Here is a 21,513-nt window from a genome sequence, read left to right as displayed (position 1 = left end):
GGAAATAGCCGCTTCTTGTAGTTTCATGTAGCAACCGCCAATCAGAAAGAAGCGTTATCGCTATGACGACTACTTGCTATCCAAGCAAGTTTCTATGAAGTTGAATCCTCTGCAGGTCAGCCATATTATCATCTTTTGGGGGAGCTAGGGGGTGGGGTGGCTGTTTAACTCGGCAGATTCACGTTATTCGCCTGATGTCCTTATTATAGACAACATAATATTTACCTAGACTCCGCCCTCTTATTAGTCCATGGGCCAAGGCTCGAAAAATGGGTTGTTGGTACCACCTGAGGTGGTAAAACCTTTTTGGTGTCATTTTGTTTGTCAGGGCATAGATATGCTTATCAAGCTCTGATAGCATTTGCAAATGAGTAGCTTAGTCTTAATAAATGAATTTTTAACCAATTTGGTCTCGTTGTTATATCCCTATACTTCTGAATCGAAACTAACCGCTATACAAAGAAGAGCACTGTCTTCTGTATGTTCACTGGTGTTCTGTTGTAAACGCGGTGCGCTTAGTCTCTATTGAAGGCAGCGAAGGGAATATCCAAAAGGGTTATGATGTCCACAGCTGTCACGCTGTGCGCTTAGTCTTTATCTAGACCAGTATACCCTTATCATATCTAAAGTTCCTCATAAAGGGATTATCTATACTGTTTTTATACTACCCTCTCAACAAATACATCAGTTTTAAACAAAAATCACCCTGTTCATTTACAGTATTATTCATTATTATGTATTTTGGTGTACCGGTACATTGTTTTTGCATTATCTTTTATTGTTGGATGGAAATAAAGCGACATTGGCGTGGTGTTAGCGTTTCCACAGTAGCGTTTTCACCGGAAAATGATAAATGATTGAAAAATACGATAAAATTCACGAGGAATTTATTGCTTTTGTTGTTGTTGTTGCTTTTAGATAAAAGGATACACACTGTATCATAAGCTTTGGCTATTCCCTTCGCCGTCTTGAATAAAGACTAAGCGCTGTGAACATCGTAACCCTTTGGATATTCCCTTCGCTGCCTGGAATAAAGACTAAGCGCACCGCGTTTACAACAGAACACCTGTGAACATACAGAAGACAGTGCTCTTCTTTGTATAGCGGTTAGTTTCGATTCAGAAGTACAGGGATACAACAACGAGACCAAATTGGTTAAAAATTCATTTATTATGACTAAGCTACTCATTTGGAAATGCTATCATAGCTTGATAAGCAATATCTATGATCGACAAACAAAATGACACCAAAAAGGTTTTGCCACCTCAGACGGTACCTATATCTGGCCTGGCCCATGGACTATAAAATTATGTCAATAGTTCAGGTTCAAGTAAAGAAAGATAAGTGCAACACGCTATTATGACAAAGTTCGTTGAGTTGAGATCAAAAACAACTGTCCGCAAACTAAGAGTCGTATAGTTTAAAATAAGAAACGTATAGGGTGTACATCTTCCTGTGAACACGAATGCCAAAGCTAAGTTCTAGGTTTACTTCTGATATTTCATGAGGGAAAAGGAGTTATATCTATCTTTTGTCATCCTTGCGCGTAACCTATGAAATGTAAAATATTTGTTCACAGTCAACATGTTGCATCAATCACTGTATACGTGTATTTGGTTTGGCGTACGATATGTGATTACAAGTATTGACATTCGTCAATTTCACGATATTATTTACTGTTCTTGGAGTTTTTCTGGAAACTAAAGTGAAAAACAAATGAAGACCTTCCTCGGATACAGACCAGTCTTTAAATAGCTTATTACACTATTCCTTTTTTCTCGTGACCTCACACACAAACGATTTTAGGTCTAAACAGAATGAGATACGTGGTCGCATAGTATTTTGGAATTCCCGACAAAGCTTCATATTGATGCTACTTACGACAAGAACGCATCTTTATAATCATGCACATCATTAAAAAAAAAATGGAAGGCATCAAACAGTATCAAGGATTCCATGCCAGCTAGACGACTCAATAAAGACCGGTCGTACCGCTCTGCAGGCCCGCGCGTTTCTAATTCTGACCCCCCCCCCCCCCCCCCCCCCCAACAATCCTTCATGCATGTATGCATGTTGAATACGGGCTTGCTCTGTAGTATAGTCACATTCTATGCATGCTTTGTTGACAAACGTTGCCCTTGATAACCACATTGACGGAGACTTGTCCTACATGTCCTACATGTCCCACCTTGCAACAACTGAGTGAATTCCTGCCTCTATGGAACTTTACAATGGGAGGGAGGTGAATGAAATGCTTCATTACTTACTGCAGGAAAAGAAGCATCCATAAATTGTAATACATTACAGAAACCGTCTATTCTAACTCACCCCCTTCCCAATCAACACAGTGCAGGAAGGAATATTACATCTATGGATAATCAAGCCTTCAATATTACGTTGAAAGCTAAAGGCACTTCTATAAAGGCCGGGGAGGGAGGAGAGAGGGGAAGAGAGAAGGAGGGAGAGGGAGAGACAGAGGGGAAGAGATAGATTGCAATAAAATGACAACATTGCATGACGTGCCAACTGAATGAATTCGTGGGAATGCGAGGGAGGTAAAGTGTGTGTAGTATGAGCATGCACAAGACAACTTAGTGAATAAGTGAATCAGACGTGGCCAACTTGACTTGAAGGGCTGGTAAGTAAGCTCTCCGACCTGTACAATAGAGGTCAATGAATATGCTCGATCACTCTGAAAAAAATAAAAACCATGGTGAAATCTGATCGCTCCTGATTCAGAACGTTGATTTTTTTTCGTCGCCTTGACATTGTCTTGACTTACAAAGGACGGGGTTCACCCCTGACTCGAAGGTCACTGCAGCAGGGAAACGTTGAGGACGAATAGGGTATACACGGTACTAGTTATCTACGGCAAGCACGCCACAGAATGTGGCATTCGATCGAATTCAGTATGGTAGCTGTGCTGTACGTATGGGGGAATAGTCGACTTTGACCTGCAGTTGGTCTATCATAGTTGATTGTGAGACAAATTGTTAGTTTATGGCTGTGGCTGGCCAGGATATGTCGTGTAATGTCTGTGTATGAATTAACTGGTGTAAAGCATTATCAACATAATTCAATTACAATTATAGTCATCTGTCTAATTACTAATAGCTGCTCTATTTGAAAGAATTGAAACTTGTGTCATAATTATATCTCACAATGCAATTTGAGCTTGTGTTGATTGTCATTACTTTTCAAAGTGTGAAACACTATTTGAAGCATACCCAGAGCTACCAAGTCTCACGCATTCTGCGTGAGACTCAAGCATTTAGGGTCTGTCTCACGATCTCACGCATGGCACCCATTTTTCTCACGCATCTGGTGAAGTCTGCAATTTGGGCCAAAAATAAGGAGCATAGCTCAAAGGATTAAAGTGATAGTTGCAATTGAAGGTATATTCCCCTTTTGCCTTTCAAAATCAGTAAAAAATATTCACTTAAGTATGCACCAGATCGCATCATTAAGAGCTAATAATTCAAAAAAGCTCCCTACCATGGGAGGGGGACACCCTCCTCGTTCGCGTGCGCATGCGCGCGAGCGCCGAGAAGCCGAGTCATAAAAATATCACTCATAAAAGTTTTCTGAACTTGACATCTCTGCATACCTATTGTGGTACCGTTAACTGTCTGTGATAGAAAGTTGTGCATAGTTTACAGAGAAAGAATGAGAAACAATAACCACACGTAAATCAGGGCCCGTTAGGGCAGGGGAGATAGAGGATGGCATTAAGTAGAGGCAATAGAGACTAGAGTGCATATACCAGACCTTCATTGCTATTTTGAGTCCATCGCATCAACGATTCACTGGATAGGGGAAGCTGATTTAACAGACGGGTTGGTCACCTTCCAGTCGTTCATATTATGTGAAATGTAAACTATTTCACACGGCGCGACTTTATTATACAAAACCGGCTCGTTATATTTTCGTTGCCCCTGCACGAAGTTCGAGCTATGTGACCGATCAGGGAGAGGTTCCCCTCGACCCCCCCCCCCCCCCCCCCCCCCCCCCCCCCGTTGGCGGATTGGGGAGGGTGGCACCGGGCGCGAGCCCCCTTTGATTTTTTTTTTAAATAAAAGAAATAAAATGAAAAAATGAAAGGATAGAGGCGTGTGCGACCCCCTTTATTTTTTTGCAGAGAAATGCACCAGAAAATTGCTCTGAAGCCTTGTTTATGTTCTGTCTTGTTTTGTTTTGTTTTTTTGTTTGTCAAGCGATGAAACTCGGAAATGGGAAAGTCGCGATTTTTTTTTTGCGCCCCTCCCCTCTTTTACGGAATTCCTTGATCCCGCCACTGCCCCCCCCCCCCCCGTACATTTTAAGAAAGCACTGCAGTTCTAAAGTACGTGTTGGCCTATACACGCAGAGACAAACACTCATGACATCATTCACGTTGCAGTCCACCAACTAAACAGCACGCAGGGCTTTCTGAACTCCGGAGGACAAGGTACAATATCACTCAGTGTCTTTGTGTGTATGGAAGTGAGTGTATATCTATTCGTTTGTCAGAAATATGCATTATAACTAAATATCGGCGATATTGTCAATGTTTTGCAATCTATCACGCACAAGACCTATCTTGCAGCTTTTAACGAATACCTTGAGAGAAATTCCTTGCACTGATTTTCCCACCATTTCTTTGTAAAGCGTTATGGAACCAGTTTAATATTATGATTATACATGTATAATTGTTATTATCATTATTGCTATCATTATCATCATTATTATCATCATTTTCATTAATATTGTTATTGTTGTTATTATTGCTACCATTTTCTTCATTATCATATCATTTTCATTAAAAATTATAATAATTTTCACAACTATTATAGCATCAACTTAGTAGTTCATGAGTATACCTATAATGCATGGATGTAAAATCACATACTTTGTCATTGTCTGTTGAGTGGATAGAGGGATACTGTATAGAGAAAAGGAGACTTCAAAATGGAAATATGACGAAAGAATGCCCCGTTTGAGTTGTCTGCCAGTGACAAAGGCTTCCTGACCTTTTCCATCAGGGGAACTCCAGCAGGAAACATGACCGACTCCAGCCCTAATGACACGGGATGGAGGGACGTGCCGAACGGGGGCCACGGCTCGATAGAGCGCGCACCTGGCGGCAAACCTCCAGGACCCGCTACCATGGGGCCTCCTTTCAGGAGATTTTTCGGCGAGCCCGAGGTCGCACTCGCGGTCGTCCGAGAGCACCTAAAGCTGATGAATTCGGACGTGATTCAGAAGCTGTATGACGAGAAGATGGATTTCACCGATGCAGATGTCTTGGTGAAGATGCAGGTAAGTTTACAGTGAAAGATTTCAGAGCGACACTAATTTTCAACAAACTTTATTAAGGGGAGATGCAACTTTGAAATAGGGCCTACTGAATGAATGCAGCAAAGTTGATGAAGACATCAGTGAAAAAATCAGGAAAATTGGACAATCCGATCAGAAGTTATGAATTTTTGAAGTTGTGGTGACAAGATCGCTGGATCAGAAGTTTACGACAGATCATAACAACACATTATGCACTTCAATATTAAGAAAATATAAAGAAAATTCAACGGTTTTTCACTTTTCGACCATAATAAAAGAGCACTAGACTTACCTCTCTCAGAAAGTAGGACGAATGATATTACCCTTTACATCATATCAGTAGCAAGTCTAGGGAATGTGTAGGCCTACTTTTCATATGAAATGATGTTTTGTTAAATTGATTCATTGTTTCGTTTGAAGAGAAGGGTTGTCTTGGTAATGCCGGGGTAATGTCGGGGTAATTACCTTGGCAGGCTAGGGAAGAATTTGACAAAAGTTACAGCGACGACGTATTTTTGGCGCAGTACTCATAAAAGACCCCCGTCACACCATCAATACAGTGTCCCCTGGTCCACTTATACACGTATACACTTTCAGTTGTGAAGGTATGTAAGTTACTTAGAATGATGACGTGTTGATTATTATTTTCACGACGAGTTCATTCATTCATGCATTTTATTTCTTACCTTCCATTTTCAAGGAAAACATGTAAATATCTATGAAGTTTTTTGAAAATTTAGTGCATTGACATTACGTGATTATGTACAATAAACGAAATTTAGAATGCAAGTAATAAGAAAGATAGAAAAAGCAAAAACATTTGTGCATGGACATGTTTGATTAACTTATCAGAATGGTGGAATGGATGAATGAATAAATGAATGAATAAATAATCAATTTATTGAATTAATAAGGTTTCCATTTGACGTGACAAGGGGTTTGTTCCTAGTTTCTTTCTTAGTTTATTTCTTTCTGTCCTCATTCTGATGTGGTATTTACTTATCGTATAGGGTAGTAACTACTAGTATTACTATATAACAGTATGAGCTACTATGATTGTCTGTGTGCATACGCAGTGTACATGTATGTCTGATTGAATTATATAGGGCCCATTTGGATGTTCTTGCGATCACCATCATTAACGGTATATAAATACAGTCTGTACTACTGTTATCGACTGCAGATATTCTTTATTCTGTTTTCATTAAACTTGTTTCTCATACATTATTCCTTTTACTTGAATTACTTTGTATGTTCCCATCCCATCTGTGCATCAGGAAGTTCAAACTACGCATGCGCAGATGGCATTGGAGGCAGCTGGGTTGGGTCACCTCCGGGATCTCTTCGGCCCGGGAAAAATAACGTGCATGGAGGAGGCTATGTTCATGGGGTACGGGGACTGCCCCGAGGTAAGATCCGTCCAGAGTACAACTAGTCGCCGCCGATTAGTGGCGCTGTTGTAAATGTATTTTGTGCTTGTCGTGTAGGCCCTAGTTGTTGTTTGTTCGTTGTTGTTTTTTCGGCTGTTTATTTAAGAATCTTCTTGTTTTTCCTCCTAGATATGAGTCATAGTTCCCGTCTACGTAATATCTTTTTTTTTTCTTGTTGATGATGTGGATTGGTTGTTGATATCATTGTGGGGGCAGCTGTTGAAGTTGCAGTTGTGGTTTTGCCACTGATATCAAATTGGTGTTGCTGTTTTTGTTAATATTCTTATTTTCGGCGTTTCTGGTGGAGCTGCGGTTGTTGTGTTTTATTTCAATCAATGAGGTTAACAGTCATTGCTAATATGATCAGTGAGCGAGACGCTTTGTTCTGAATAGGAATAATAGTGACAATGATAATTATGGTAATGACAACAATGGCAACAAATAATGATAAATGATGATGATGATGATGATTATAACAATTGTTATTATTATTATCATTATCATTAGCATTAGCATTATTGTTACAATTATGATAATTCTAATAAGCAGAAGAAAAAGAAAAAAAAAAGTTAAAAAAAAGTAAAGGGTGCCCTGAGTATATAGGCCATGTGTTGTGGCTTGCTGGAGTGTATCTGCTAGCACTGTCTGACTATAAAAGTTAACATTAATGAAAAGTAAAGATATGAACAATTGAAAAATTAAATAGATAGAGACAGATAGGGAAACACGAGAATAAATAAAAAAAAATAACGAAAGAAAAAAAAAAGAGAGAACTGAATACAGGCAGACAAAAAGAAAAGGGGTTTTGAGTGACGTGACGTTTCCGACAATGTTTGGCTCATTTAAAAAGAAAAAAAAAAAAACCTTCCCACAACTATGGAAATCTCCCTTGGTAGCCATATTGCTTTGTTTAACACGTCACCCATACGCAATGCTCACCACCTACATGCATGTAAGTAGACAGTAGAGGAGTACACGCATGAAACCAGTCTGGCCTAATCGTTGTCTGAAGCGCTCTGTTTTGACAACAAATAGAGAAAAAATAAAAACAAATATCGAGGAAGAGACGTTTGCGGTGACAGTCCTTGAAAGAACTGTTGTTGGACAAAAGAAGACACTAGAAAGAGAAACGTGAAGGAGGGAAGCGTGTTAGTAAGGCAAATAGTGACAGTCGAAAGGGCATCGGTGAGCTAGACGTTGAGATTGCTGCATAAAATGGAGACAGGAGCATGGAAGGCAGGGACAACTGTAAGGAAGATTAGAGCGAGGATCAGTTAAAGTGTTCGAAAGTTGGTGGGTTGCTTAAGATTAACCAGAAAGAAGGGAGGAAAGGGGGAGGGAGAAAGTTGTAAAATCAGGGAGACATGAGAGAAAAGTGAGAAAGATGTGAAATCCGTTTCTATGTTGTGTATCACAAAATGAAGTGAGAAAAAACGTAGCGGGTAATTAATTGACAACGCGAAGTAAAAATTATGAAAAAGTAAGAAAGGAGGGGTGGATCTAGAAAAGGGCTTCTATCGCAAAGAGTCGTGGGACGGAAGAAAGAATAATGATTGAAAAAATCTTGGGGACAATACTTTTCTTTGGAGCCGCAAAACACGTGGGAACTTTGAGGTATAGTGTGCTCGGCACACGTGTATTTAAAGACGAAATGACACTTGTAGACAAAAAAAAAACCAACAAAACAAAACAAAACAAAACAAAACTGGAGGTCATTATTGGCAGTTCTTCAGTTACGAAACTTGTGCTTTGTCATTGAGAGTAACCAACACAGAAATATCCACCTGCCAGCATATATGTAATATTATATAACAAGTTTTTTTTTTTAACTATTTCTCTGAAACGGCAATGTACCAGCATCTTGCCACGCGATCACATGACATAATTTTACTACTGAGTATAAAATGAAATGTAAAATTGCACCGCATAGTACTGAGTCGTATAATAATGATAATGAAAAATCGTCATGGGCTGAATGTGGAATAAGGGGGGGGGGAGGGGGAGGGAGACGATTCGCATGTCAAATTTATGCATGTTTCTTATACATTCTGTTGAAGAAAGAAAGTGAAAATAAAGTTTGAATTGAATTGAATTGAATTGAATAAATAAACGGAGAATGTCTGTAAGTGTAATTGTTTTGAAACCGCGGTTGTTTGTTTTGCCCTGGGCCCTGTTTCATAAAGCTGTTCGTAAAGTTACTAACAACTTACGAGCGACTGGTGATCAGTTCTTGTGCTTAATTATGGAAATTCTGATAAGTATAGCACATCAAAACTGATCACCAGTCGCTCGTAAGTTGTTCGTAACTCTACGAACACCTTTATGAACCCCCCAGACCTACCAAGTCTCACGCATTGTGAGTGAGACTCAAGCATTTAGGGTCTGTCTCACGATCTCACGCATAACACCCATTTTTCTCACGCATTGGGAGCATAGATTAAAGGATTAAAGCGAGTTGCAATTGAAGGCATATTTCCTTTTTGTCTTTCAAAATAAGTAAAAAATTGTCACTTAAGTATGCACCAGCTTGCACCATTAAGAGCTAAAGAGTGGAAAAGCTCCCTACCATGGGAGGGCGGATACCCCCCTCCCAATCCCCTCCCCTCGCTCAGTCGCTTCGCTCCCTCACTCATGCACATGCGCGCGCGCCGAGATGCTGAGTCATGAAAATCTCACTCATAAAAATGTTTTGAACTTGGCATCTATGCCCCCAGGTTTGTTTAGTCGTGTCTTCTTTACTTTCTTTTTGCATGGTGCCACAACGATCAAACCCTCATGTCGAAATCGGGTCTTGAACGAACCTTATGACAAATTCGCTGAGTTTGTGTTGTTATCTTTCGGAAAATATCTTCTGCATTTTAGTGCGTATATGGTTTTGCTTATTAGAATCTTCTCTGCGCATGCTCCATCAGCAACTTCTAGAGACAGACCTGATCTACATTGCTCAATAAAGGGAATAAAAAAGAGAAAAACAAAAGGTGTCAGCATGACTCCCTTTGCTGTTTTATATACAAGCTTGTAAAAACAAAGAGCATATCAACGGACGAAGTAGAAAGAACTGAACGACAGAGAGGCCGAAATTAACAAACTGCGCCAACAATTGTATTCAGGAAAACATGTTGCGTTTATGAATTATTTATGATTTTTGTAGGAAATGGAAAATATAAATGTAATGGAATAAAATGATATGAATACAGATTCAATATGGTTTAACTTCTTCAACAACACCTCATGTTACATATTATTTCTTCAGGTTCTGAAAGCGGCAGCTTACGCCTTTCTTGACGAAGGAGCCTTTCCGCCATGTAAAGGGGTCAGTGTCGGCGACGTCCTACCCAACGTCGAGCTCGTAACCCTGGGCGGAACCAAGAGATACCTGCACGATCTCCACATCAACAAAGAGCGCCCTCTCATGATTCTTGCTTCTTCATCTTCTTGACCCCCGCTCAGGGTAAGGATTGTTCCGTTTTTTAGGCTTCATCATGCATAATCATCACAGCAACATCAAAATGAATGAAACAGCTATAGACCGATTCTGTGACGCGCTATGCGTATTTTTGGCATGGGCAGCGCCATTACTGCGGTGTCTCAGCCGACCCCCCCCCCCCCCTCCTCTCTCCCCACCCCTCTCACGCGCACGGAATGAAAAACTGGGGGGCGTTTCATCAACGAGTTCGTCGGAGTTTTCACCGACAAATTTGCTATCAGCCAATCAGACGCAAGGATTTACACTGACAACTGTTAAAAGCTAATGAAATCCTTGGTCTGATTGGCTGATAGCAAATTTGTCGGTGAAAACTCCGACGAACTCGTTGATGAAACGCCCCCCAGATGCATGGTTTTTTTAGCCAGTGGGCGTCTCGTACTGAGTGCGCGAATGCTTGCTTAATAGTGCGCGAACCTTTGTTACAAGTGCGCGATAAACATGTTGCCCGTAGGGTGGGGGAGAGGAAGGGGGGGGGGTCGGCTGGGACACCGCAAAATGAGCTAATGGCTGCCCCCAGTGCCACAAATTGTCTGCTGCCCTCAACGAACCCGAATCGGTCTATAGTGCCGTTCTCAAGTCCATCATCAGATAGAGGAAAATAAACCTTTTCCAGGACCATTAATACTTTCTTGTAACACAACAGGCAATCTTCTGGAAGTTATGATTAAAAAAATATTCCGTGTTTTTTATCATTCTCTCTCTATTTTTAGGAGCTTTAATCGCAAATATCTTAACTTTCAAAGAATGGTGAAAGCTCGTTTTGCGATAATGGTAAAGATAACATCATGTAGTGATATATAGTAACATGCCATGTAAACTGCAGATATCTCTTACATCAAACTGCAAAATCAGTCCTGGCTTGTGCGGAGATCTTTCATTTACTTATGATACAAACCAGGTAGAACAAAACAAATCAAACTGGAATTACAATCTCAAGTAAGCAAAGCAATGATGGAGGGACAGGCCAGTCTTGTGCAAGAAAAGTCGAAGAATTTTACAGTCAAATTGCGAACGAAGCAAATAATGACGTTGATACCACAGGTGTACTTTTTCATGATAACAAACTTTGATAACTACTAAATGCTGTGCTTAAAGATAATGAGGTTGTAATAGTTACACCAATAGTCAAGAGTTGGCTCAGCCGAATTTGACTGACTCGCTGCTCATTTTCATTGATGATTATTATGTACACAGGCCTGCGTAGTAGGCGGCACGCTGGCGGCTCTCGCCCGTGACTTCCGAAACCAGGCCGACTTCCTTGTCGTCTACTTGGCCGAGGCTCATCCCAAAGGCCGCTGGATGATGGGGCACAACGTGAGCTCCACGCAACAACACAAATCCCTGGAGGACAGAATCGCTGCCGCCAAGTGAGTAACGGGGGAAATGCCCTGATAGAGGGAAATTTCCCAATGTGATTTATTTCTACATGTAGTCATCGTCTTCTCCCAGTCATTTTCATATATATATATATATATATATATGCAGCCTTTATTCAGGGGAATTCATTTTCATGTGATGATTCGTTCAAGTTGTTTAAAAGGTGGAATTACTTGTTTTGTCATTACAAAAATCCATGTTCTTTATTTGTCCCTACGTGGTTAATTAAGGGCAAGCAAAAACAGGTGTCTCATTGAGGTCCATGTCATAATGATCTTAACGCATTATAGTAATAATAATAATATCAATGATAATAATAATAATTTCCAACGAAAATCTTATAGACATTCGAATGTAAAAACTGCGCAAAATCAAAAAAGTTATGTCATAATATATTCTGCTTATAAAGATTAATCATCACCTGATTCAAATTCCGTTATGTGGCTGGTATCAATTCACTGATATCAAGTTTATAATTTCAGTGTAACTTGTGCCGTTCTGTTCATGTGATTTTCTGTTTATGAAAAGTCAACCTGAGCAGGATTTTTCTTTTGTTTTACGTGTCACACTAAGCGCTGCAGTATTGCGTCACTAAACAACGTGGTGATTATTGTTTTCTGTTTCATTCGTTAGACAATTTTCTACTCGGTACCAGTAAATATACATAATGTGTGCTTCTGTTACATTATGTCTAGATTGGGGTCCAAGGTCGATCGAGTGCTATTTTGAGTATACGGAAGAGCAATCAAAATGAAATATGGATAAGATGCGTTCCGAGGAATCATGTGGAGAATATCCCCGGGTTTTATAGTTTTAAGATAAGACCCATTGCCTTCACCTACTAACTTTATTTTTGTCTGTCACATTGTCCTATCATATTTGTTCGTGTTATTGTCACATTTTATGTATGCATGTTCTGTTGAGTGAAAATGAGTGAGTAAATGAATGAATGAATTTGCGCCCAGGTCATAATTATGTAAGCAAGTACGGGTCGTGTTTATGAGGTCACGATCGCCGCACTTGGTGAACCACTGCTGCGGACTAAACTGGTGGTTATTACCGCCCATAAACGCAGGTTGCAAACAAAGACACGCTTTCAGCAAGATGGTCAAAGTAATGGTTTTCTATGAGATGTGCTGACTTGATTACTTGAACATTTTTTATCTGATCGATGCATTTTTGTGGATGTACGATGATCGTTGTACGACCTTCTGCTCCTAGCCTTGTAACAATCCCTCAATCCATCAGACGTACAAGCCCTTATCGTTATTCATTAGTTATCATAAATGACTGGTGCGGGGCTCCTTGTCTTCTCTTGTTACCTCGCTTCTTTTTTTTCTTTTTTCTTTTTGCAGCTAGGGTGTTGTTGTTGTTGTCTTTTGTGTCTTAAGAGATTTTCACAACTGAGACCGCCGTTGACCAACGGTATGGAGCGGAGTCCTCGCGTCCCGTGAATATGCGCAGGCTACATACCGGTAGTTTGTTCGCCTTGTATACTCGTAGTACGCTGCAAAACTCTGTCTGAAGGGCTTGTGAGTGTCACTCAAGCAGGTTTCTCCCTAACTTTGAGACGAGGTGGCGATCTGGTGGCCACTCAGGTCTTAGTCAACTGCCTGGACTGCCTTCGTATACGGTGTGTACTAGCATGGTCTATGGTACTAGCAATATCGCACACGGAAGTATCGTCGTTGAGGGCGGTGTAGTATAAGGAGCAGAGCGGGTTGATAGATACAACCCGCTCTGATAAGGAGAACCCCCCCCCCCCCCCCCCCCCCCCCCGAACAGTTTGTGGACTCGCGCGATGCGTGGACTGCACAGAAGAAGAGTTCTGTGGTGGACTGTCGCGACCGAGAAGACTTCGCGCTACCGCCAATGAGGGCGTATGAGAGAGTGAGAAAAAAGAAAAGAGTCCCGTATCGGAACTACTCAGGTCTCCGCGACGTCTCCGCAACGTCCCCTGGAGTCTCTTGAGAGTCACGAGAGACACTTGAACATTTTTTAAAGACATCTTCTTGTTTCCATCTGGTCTCGGAGCCGTCTCCGCGACGTTTCCATCAGTGGCGACCATATCTCGCGGAGGCAAATTTTGTCCGCGTCTCTGAGACGTCTCGTAACGTTGCGGAAACCCATGGTGACATACAAGCGACGATGTGGAGACGTCGAGGAGACGTTTCCACGATTTTCTGGGCGAATAATTTGTCATCCTGTTTGGAAACGTCTCGAACGTCGCTCTGGAGTAGTCTTCTTGAATGAGAACGTAAACCATATTTTGGTGTTTCCAGTCTCACGAAGGCCGCGACTACGTCTCCTCCAGTGAGCTAAGCGCTTAACTATCTTTGTCCACAGGTTTGTGTGTTAAATTTGTGCCTATTTGACTCTTTGGTACAGAAAGGGTTAAAAGCTCGACTGCCACCTCAAACCAACCTCAAGTGTCAGTGTCGAAACAAGTATGCTAACAAACAAACCTGCCACGATTCTAGTGTGTTATCTCATTTCTCTCCAGGGATCTCCTTGACTTGGACAGCTCCTGTTTGACTGATGACGTCACTGACACCTCCAAATTTCGCCTCCTGGTCGATAGGATGGACAACACCTTCTCCAAGGTGTTCAACGCCCATCCCGACAAGGTGTTCTTCGTGCAGAACGGGAAGCTGTCGTACGTGGGCAATGACGTCGCCGTCCAGCTTCAAACTCCGAAGCGACTCATGACTCACGAGGCACGGCAGTGGTTGGAGGAGAATGTCGCTAAAAAGTAGAAATCCGATAAAAGTATGACACACAAATACACACATTCACACATCTGTTTGATTGAGCTTTAGATCTTGAACAATACTTTGGAGAAGTTATACATTTTGCCATACGGATACACTGATATGCTTTATGTGCCACATGACACAACCGTTATAAGAATCGCTTTCTCCATAAGTGACCACCTTCTCTGGAACAACCTCCCTACTCATATTCGGTATAATACTCTACCTCTGTTGACATTTTCAAAAGGAAACTCATCCCCACTCATTTGGGGAGAAATGTCGATGATTGTGTAATTAATACATTATTTACAGCTGATTTACAAGATCGCTTTTCTTGTTAATTGTAAACGCTTGGAGACACTTTGGTCATAAGGGCTATACGACTTTTCATATCACTATCATTATTACTGTAGATGGACGTAGTTTTCTCTGTAATGAAATCCAGTGAAAACTGATGTATTGTAATTGATACTATACGTAAATTGCCGTCACAACCCTACAGTGTACACACGTACACACACACACACACGCACCATGGAGCTACATAGCCCATGCCAAAACCAAAACAATCTCCTCCTCTCGCGGTGCCGCCCCCCCCCCCCCCCCCCCCCCTCCTGTGGTGCTGTGGCGATGACTGATGCTTAAATTAGGCCAGGGTCAAGAAACAGGTGTTTTATATCTTTGATTTTAAGTCATTGATTGCCAAGATATGCACTGGCATTATTTACGGGGGTGTAGCCTCTTCAAACGAGAGATATGCGTCATGTTCCGTTCACGTATACTTTCTCCCTTAATTCCTCATAATGACGAGTGTACACACTACACAGTCATTATATCACATTCATAATGAACAGTTTGCCAATACCTCACTCACTGTGTCTATGTATATGATTTTCCTCACTTCTACTGAAGATTCGACGATACTTTCGTTTCAAATTGCGTAAGTAGAGTAACCACTAATAACTAAATGTTATTTAACCACTAATAACTAAATTCATGCTAGAAAATCAGTCAATGTAGGCAAACATCATAACAGCTACAAGCCCAATGACGTTTTCGTTGCAAGCCTTTACAAGTGACTTCGAAGACCGATTCTTTCCCGTTTGTCTTATATAATGTTTGCCTACAGCACTGACTCGGAACATATTTTGATGCTCCTGAATGTGAATAAGAGGGCATGTTCAGTATTGTTTGTGAAGGAAAAAAGTGCGACTGAATTGTCTAATAAATGGATAAACCGATCTTCTGCTAACTGAAAAAAAAAACTACAGTGAATGATTTCTTGGACATTCGAGATTACCGCATCAAGCAGTTTCAAAGTACAATGAATATTCCACATCACCTTCGAGTTGACACTGCATGATAAAGGTTTATAGATTAAAGGGGATGGCTAGTAACTGATCAATGGGAATCCGTGGGAATGCTGGGGGATGATTGGTGGGATTCATTTAAGAGTACATTATGTATCTATTGTTGTGTGAAAATTATTTGCTTCAGAATGGTCTCATGTTCAAGTAATGTGCAGTTTAATGTTTAAGTGTACAGTGACGGGGCGATTATATTCATTCATTCATTCATTTTATTTAATCACGGTACTAACATCAGCCACGGCTGTTTTTCAGTTAGTCCGTGCAATAAAAACAAGTATAGATAACGTGATTCATATAGATACAAAGCAAATAAAAACTACATAAAACTACACAAATCAATTAACATATCGTAGGCAAGACACAAAACAGGCAAGACTATCAATTTACAAAAATAAAATAACATTTCCTTCAAATCTGAAAATCATAAATATCTTAAAATAGTTAATTAAGTAATTACCTAATTAATTAAACAATAGAATAAAACACAAAATTACTGAAATGATACTCAAATACACACGAAAAAACACACTTAAAACTATTGATAACAGATTGCTGTTAAACGAACACTGCACATCCCCTCTAACTACCCTAACCTATGCGTACACACACACACACACACACACACAAAACTACAACCCACCCGCCCCTGCATATATCTTCAAAACAAACTCTTTTAATAAAATAAAACATATCGGTGGGATTATATATATATATATGGGTGAGAATTTTGAACGATGTACAATTGCCAATTTTCGTACCTTATGACATTCTTTCCCTTCGAACACGCCAGGATGATCTAAGAAACCAGATTTGTTCATGTCATCTCAAAGATTGGTAAATTTCCTTTCAGGAAATATATGGTTTGGTTGACTTTTGCCTGATATTTTTCATTTCACCAGGACTTAAAGCGTAAAAATACGGTAAAAACGCTATTTTCACAATAATTTTTGTTTTTCAAACTGATGATGCGCATTTTTAATGGTACGTGGCATCTAATATCTGACCATGTTCTGGATCTGACATATCATGGGTATGTACCACAAAATTATAAGAACTTAATGAGCACGTATAAAATTACAGAGAACAATTAAAATATCAAAGTCCTAAACAGACGAACGTCCGTGATACTTTTATTTCTATCGCTGCTGCCAATTCTACTTTGTTGTCCCAACTGTAACGTTTACGAAAATTTGGTGTTCCACCTAATGAACATATCCTGCAAAAATTGTACGTCTGCTGGCTGTACATGGGACGTAATATTCTTTTATGCAAAATTATACTCAGTTTTGGTCACGGACGTGCTTCCGCTATTTTCTAATAAAGATCGTAGCCCATGAAACGTTATTGGCGATATTGTTCTGAGTCGTAATCAACTAAGATCTAGCAACACGATAATATGTTTGTTTTGAGTTTCTGTCCATCCGTTGTCAAATAGGAACCGAAATTATATTTTTAGACGAACCTCCAAGAAAGAAAGAACGTCCGTGATGATTAAAACGTTTTCGAGTGGGACACCATCTTGCTTTGATGGTGAAGGTGCATTTTACCTTTGGCTCTCTAGCCGAGGAGCTGCATGCCATTTTTGGAGCGGACTGAGGTTCGTCCGCAGTTTTTGGACCATGTAATTCACCAAAAACCAAGCAAATAATTAATATTTTCTCTGAAAATTCACCTCCTGATCCCCCTCTGAGCAATACATATGTTGTAAGGATGTCAAATTTCTTATAATTTGCATTGACAATACCTTTTCAAATTTTTGAAAGAGTTAGGAAGGCTAGGTACTCTCTGCCGATTAGTTATCCGTCCTGGAACATGACCCTAGTAGTAGAACGAACGTCCGTGATAATTCCAGAGAACGTCCGTGACGTATGCAATCCCTCCGATAGGGATAACTTGTCCCGAAAGTGACCTGTATTCTTTAAAACTTTTGGCTCGAATAGCGACAAATAAAGTTTAACAAAGTAAACAATGAGTTTAGAGCAGTAGTTTCAGAATTTTTAAGGCGTTATGTGATCATGATGAACAAACAATTGAAAATTTACTCGCAATTTTACGCTTGTTTTCCCTCTAATTATACAAAAACAGCTAAACACTTAAAACAAAGTTATAGGAAAATGGAATTTTGCGTAATCTGTAATTTCTGTGCGTTTAAATTTCTTTCTAATGAGGTTCTGGAGACAATTTGTACTGTTACAGGTTCTGAAAGTTTGGCTCACGGACGTTCTGTCCGAGAAAGGAAATTTCTGACAATTACAAATATATCACTGCACATAAGATTAATGTTAGTTGAAAATATTACCAAATCACCGAGCCGCTCATACCCGAAAGTGAATAGCGGTCAGCACTCAATTTACCTGTAATAACAAACGGAAAACGTTTTTTTCACGGATGTTCGTTGGTTGAATAAGTCAATGGATTACATAGTAGGAGAAAGAAGATCAGTGCCATTTTTTAGTGACAGGTGCTCTAAGTGTTTATCTTTTGAGTATGGTAGCTGCCGTCTCAAACAGAGCACATCCAGTTTTGGTCTCCATAACGGACGTTCGCTGTAATTGTCATGATATTAAATGCCTTAATTCATTCTTATTTTTCTCTTCATGACGATTTTTCTCTCATTCCCTCAATAGCCTGAACATGCTGCGACCAAACAGAAAGCAAAAACAAAACAAAACAAACCAAAACAAATCCGAAAAGTGCTACGCAATCACATTCAGGATAATGACGGAAAAAGTCTGTAATGAGCATGTGTTGAATAAGAAACGGAAAAGTTTCAAAAGGACGTGGAAACAGTTGAATGAAAATGACTGAGAAACAGAGAAGGGATCAAGCTCCAACACACAGAGAAAAGAATTGCCAGTGCACTCCCGTTATACCAAATTCCTCTGGAGAAGTTTTTGTTTGTTTGTTTATGTTTTTTATTCATCGAAATGCCGTCACAAGCGAACAAAAATCATGCAGTATACAATTATTGTCTGATGAAAACACACAAATCCTCCGCTTATCATCACATGGTGTTGTTTTATACTCATCAATGAAAAGCAATATTCATTTGTAATTTTTTCCAAGATTTTTTTTTTTCATTTTACATTTAAGAGACAGAGAGATCGTCAGTTTGTTTGTGCTTTTGTGCTTACTTTGAAAATACATTTGAAAAAAAATAATGATTAAGAATAGGTTTAAGGTTGCACTTTGACAAGTTCGCTCTTCCAAAGATTCGTTACTCCGATGTCCAAAGGTTTGTTATTCCAAAATGAAAGAAAAAAATTGTAGTTAATTCAGGAGGTTTGTTATTAGAAATGTTCGTCGAAAAATAGATATTAAAGATCATTATTTTTAGGTCCGTTCTTCTAAAAGTGGAATGGGCATGATATTCGTTTAGGTGAAAACGGTTATTATGAGGTTTTGAAATTGGAGGATTTTAGTCGTTAAGTTGTTTCTCCACATTTGGATAAGCGAATATAATTTTTCATGTTCCAATTAATAAGCCTTTCGATTAAAATTCGGAGATTCCTATCATTTACCGAATAAAAAAGCTTCATAATTATACGAACTCTATCAATTTTCGTATTGACAAACTGTATGAATAACGAGCCTCCGAAATGCTACAAAAGGTTTGTTATAACAAACCATATTGTATAATATCGAAGTCACAAACATCCATCCAAGCTATATGGACTTATTGTGTCTTGTTATGACGAAACTTCGCAGTATCGAACCTGTTATCATTTCTGACTAATATAATAACACAAATTCTCCTCGGTAACAGTGTGTAACACAAAGAGCAAACACAGAGGGATTTCTTCCTAACGTATTCGTTTGCCCTCCCCAGCTAAACTTCGTATTTCTATAACGGAGCACATTTCTTCTGTTTTTCTATATTAATTCTTTGTCATAATTTTAGCTGTGACCATGTTCGTTATATAAAAAGCAAATTTTGCATTGTAGACTTCATATAACAAGTTTAGGACCTGAATATTTACTTCATGACAACGAAATTTTGATAAATATATTCGTTCTCAAGGATGGACTGCGTCACTGAGATTACACGTACGTTTGTACGTTCATTTACGAGAAATGGAAAAATTGTTTTCTTTGATTCCTCAGTATGAGAAGATAGACAAGCTTATATAGTTGAGAATTGGTAATATCTATTCAGGATTTTGCAGAGGAATTTGTTCTCGACATGAAATTGCTGTTTGTTGTGAGTAGAATGCGTTTCCAACTCAAGAGAGCTGCATTGTTCAATATCTTGTTTGTTCCGAACGTCCGTGAGCTACATGCGAACCTCCGTGATGAAAACTATGCTATGTTTGTTGGGTTATAGAGACTGCCCAGATCAGATACATCTTAAAAAGGTATATTATTACTTGGGAGTGAGGATTAAAGTATGGGATAGTGAAATAAGAGGTGAAAATATTGAGTTTCTGTAAAATGCGCGTAAAGTTAAGAAAGTGTTTAGCGGAAGAGCAATATTTCCACAGAAATTACGAATTTAGTTAAATCATCAGTTGTCTACCATTACGTACAGGTTAAGAGTACAAGCTTAATATTCTGCAATCACGTACACATGTCCCTTAAGATATTTCGTTAGGATTTTGAACTGAATCAGATCTTTGGAAACTATGTTAAATGGTATTCAAATGTATGTGCAGTACTATTCCTTACGGACGTTCGCTGCTCTGGACATGGTAAACTTCAGCGGTGAATAAAAACTTGTTCCTCTGGGAAAATCCTAGTATAATTGGGTTCATATTAAAGCTTGAGTTACACTCTTTCAGGCAAGATGAATGATTTGGAGAATTTCCTACTTTTTAAATTTTGCCTTGTTTTGGCTCAATTGTACATCGTTCAAAATTCTCACCCATATATATATATATATATATATATATATATATACAGTTGGCAGCAAAATTATTCAACCCCAACGCATATTCGACATTTTGGTGAAAAGAATAACATTCAAGTGCAGACTGTTACTAAATCATGGTCAACAGATGGTGGAGATGAGCATTTGGCTTTTAACTCCTTGCGGGATACCATAGCACCACTTACGTAATAGTGCAAAGCATACCATTCTATGACGACTTTAAAGTTTATTTGAGGAAAATTAGGTTTGGAATGGCCGTGCCATCCCACCCCCCCCCCCCCTCAAAAAAGAAAAGAAAGGTATAACAAATTGATGGTAATAGCTCTGGTTTGGATATCTCAGCCATTTCAAAACAAATTTTCAGCAAATGAATATTCAAGCCGTCTTGGAATGACAGACTCTCACATTAAATTCATGAGAGGTTTCTCATTATCTCATTAAAAAAATGTTAGAAACCTGAAGCTACAGTAGGCGTTTTCACATCAGCCCGATAAAAATCCAAGCTCGAGATATTTTTCGCAGAAAATAGTCAGCAACTGCATAGCGCGCTATTTCGAAACATCGGGCTGATGTGACAACGCCTAGTGTATATAATATACATGTATGCATATATGCGTATATGTGTAAGAAAAAAAAATCCTGATTGTTCAAAGGCTGTCTTCGTAAACTTGGGGATATTTCAAATATCAAGACTTTTGTTGTTGTTGTTGTTGTGTGTGTGTGTGTGTGTGTGTGTGTGTGTCCCCTGCATAATCATATACCGTTACATGTATAAGTAATGATATCATACTGTCACGTAAACATATCTAAATCTCTTGGTTAGAGGGTTCATTATCAAACTTTTCAATAAGTTCACTCTGCAGGGGCCAAAAGGTTCAAAGTCTGCAACAGTGCTAATAAACAAAGCTATCTG

The 21,513-nt window shown here is 39.4% G+C and overlaps 1 pseudogene; it reads left to right on the top strand.

Moving 5' to 3' along the window:
• The first annotated feature begins 2,580 nt into the window (after window positions 1–2,580).
• On the top strand, window positions 2,581–20,829 carry LOC139719077 (type II iodothyronine deiodinase-like; annotated as a pseudogene).
• The last annotated feature ends 684 nt before the right edge of the window (window positions 20,830–21,513 follow it).

This window comes from Diadema antillarum, unplaced genomic scaffold, assembly GCF_040938485.1.
Source record: "Diadema antillarum isolate AM-2024a unplaced genomic scaffold, OU_Dant_1.0 scf00000103, whole genome shotgun sequence".
Lineage (NCBI taxonomy): Eukaryota > Metazoa > Echinodermata > Echinoidea > Diadematoida > Diadematidae > Diadema > Diadema antillarum.
This window is presented reverse-complemented; position numbering and strand designations above follow the sequence as displayed.